The following is a 2,562-nucleotide window of genomic DNA, read 5'->3' on the forward strand; positions in this document are numbered from 1 at the left end:
CTTGAACTCCAGCTCCAACCCGCCCATCTCAGTAGGAAGAGTTGTGCTATTATCCACCGCATTAGTGAAGGTACGTCAGTGTTCCGGTAATTGGCAGCTTGCACGTTTACTTTTCGACTCTGGATCATATGGTTCTTTGTAACCGAGGCGTTTGTGCACCGCTTGGGCCTGCCGCGAGCAACATTCGAAGTTTACATCACCGGAATTAGGTCAACGCAAGGTGGACGAGCTAGAGGTGAAGTATCACTTTCTCTTTCTTCTTTTTCTTGCCCAACCGCAGTTTATGAAACCTGGGTTTGTCGATATATTGATTGGCATGGACGTTTTGGATCAACTTATCTGTACAGAATTTCGTAAGGGTCCATCCGGCACCCTTATGCCTCAACTGACGGTCTTTGAGTGGACTCTGTTTGGAAGCGTGAATGAGCCTGATATGCCACGCTTACAGTCGCTGCATTGTGATGTTCAGCTAGATCGAGCATTGAACAGGTTGTGGGAGTTAGAGGAAGCGCAGCAAAAAGCGTATCATACGCCAATAAATGACGAATTATTTGTAGGATCTCAACTACATTAAGATTTGTACACGATCTTGCTTTGCTTTAGAATGTACCGTTATGCTGTAACGGCTGATGTCTTCAAAACGTATCCTCAAAACATGCTAATTTGCAATGTATCGTATGGCGTAGCTACCCATCCCTGCCCATCCAAGATTTTCGCATGGTTCGCGGGACGTACGGAGGGGCAGCTGCGCCTCATCTAGGAGTCCGATCACTTCAACAAACGGCAAGAAATTCGTCAAATGGTTCTGCTAGAGCTGTTAATATCGTCGTCCAGGATTTTAATGTGGCTGATCTACTTACTGGTGCATCTATTGAAGAAGAACTACTGATTGCTGCAGCAAAAGGTATCCGGAATATTGAGGGGCGGGTAGTTTGAACTTCGCAAGTGGGCATCGAACTTCGCTGAACTAAACGCAAGCATTTCCAATGCCTCTACTAACATTTCACACTATATCGTCGATGATAAGGATGTTCACGCTCTATGTCTTATTTCAACACATTTATCATTAATGTTAATTGGACCTAGCGTATGTTGCTATCGGACGCAAGTACACTCTTCGATTCTGTGGGGCTACTTGCTCCCGCAACTATAAATTCAAAAATGTGGTTTCGAAACATATGGCGCACTAAGGTAGGTTGGGATGACAACATTCCTGAGCCCATCGCCACGAAATGGTTGGAGCATCGCATAGAATTCCAGCAGTTGACACATTTAAAGGTAAACCGTTGTCCTGGTACGGAAGTAGCTGGGTCATTTACGCAATTGCTCGCGTTCGCTAAGGCGTCCGAGCGCACTTACGCTGACGTTTTGCACGCGCGTCCAACACAAAGTGACGGTAGCATTACAGTGTCACTAATTTAATCGAAAACCCAGGTGGAACCGCCTAAATCAACAACATTACCACGTCTTGAACTATGCCCCGCGCATCTTTCTGGTAAACTGCTGCGAAGCGTGCTGCACTTCTGGCCTTATCTGCGCTAACCGCTTTTTGCTTGGGCTGACTCTAGCATAACATTGGCATGGTTACAAGCTCGGCCCCGGCAGTTGGATGACGTTTATTGCTCATCGCGTCCCTGACATTCAAGAAGTCCTGTCTCCCAAGTGTTGGCATCACGTCCGCTCTGAAAATAATCCTGCAGACTGTGTTAAAAGGGGTATAACCAGAGAATGTTAATGCAATGAGAAGGAGCAAATGTTAAACGAGCTTTTTTCGAGTTCTAATTTGTAGATTCATAATAAGGTCATTTCAAATTCAACTTTGCTCACGAGTGGCGAATTGCAGATATTTACCACGCGAGTGACGCGAGTGGAGGGTTTCTATATTTACTTACCACGCTAGGACAAGAATTCAGATATTTTCTGCGTTTACCAGACTACTGAGGAAGTTCATAAGATTTTTCGGCACACTACTAAGGAAATCGAAGCGAATAAATTTGCGATTAAGAAGCCCGCGCGGCAGTTAGTTTGTGGTGCAGAAGCTAAAGTCGGCGGAATTATTCGTTTTGTTTTTTGGCACGTATATAATTCAGGTTCAAGTCCTGAAGTCATATTTTTTTTCTTGCACATTTTTTTTTTACAATTCAAACCAGGAAAGTTTGGTAAAATTTTTGAGTTTATTTTAATTAAAATTTCTTTAAAATACTGTTTTTTTTTTGTATTTTATAAATGGAAATTTCTTTTCGGTATAAAATAGTTCATACTGGATATGACCTGACTTTTATATAAATCAATCAAAACAGAAAATATGTACATATATCTATAATCTATTTCATCAAATCCAAATTATATTGATGAGAAAATATCATTATAATATCCGTCCAGAAAGCCAAACGCGCATACACACATGCATATTCATATAATTACGCATACAAACTTTCAACTAACGCAGAATATGTGCATATAAAACTGCGAATCGAATAAATGAGTGATTTAGAAAAGATCATTAATAATTGTAGATTAGCGCAATCGTGAAAGACGTGTTGTGTATACAGTACATCGTCT

The sequence above is a fragment of the Anastrepha ludens genome, chromosome X, assembly GCF_028408465.1.
Source record: "Anastrepha ludens isolate Willacy chromosome X, idAnaLude1.1, whole genome shotgun sequence".
In the NCBI taxonomy this organism is placed as follows: domain Eukaryota; kingdom Metazoa; phylum Arthropoda; class Insecta; order Diptera; family Tephritidae; genus Anastrepha; species Anastrepha ludens.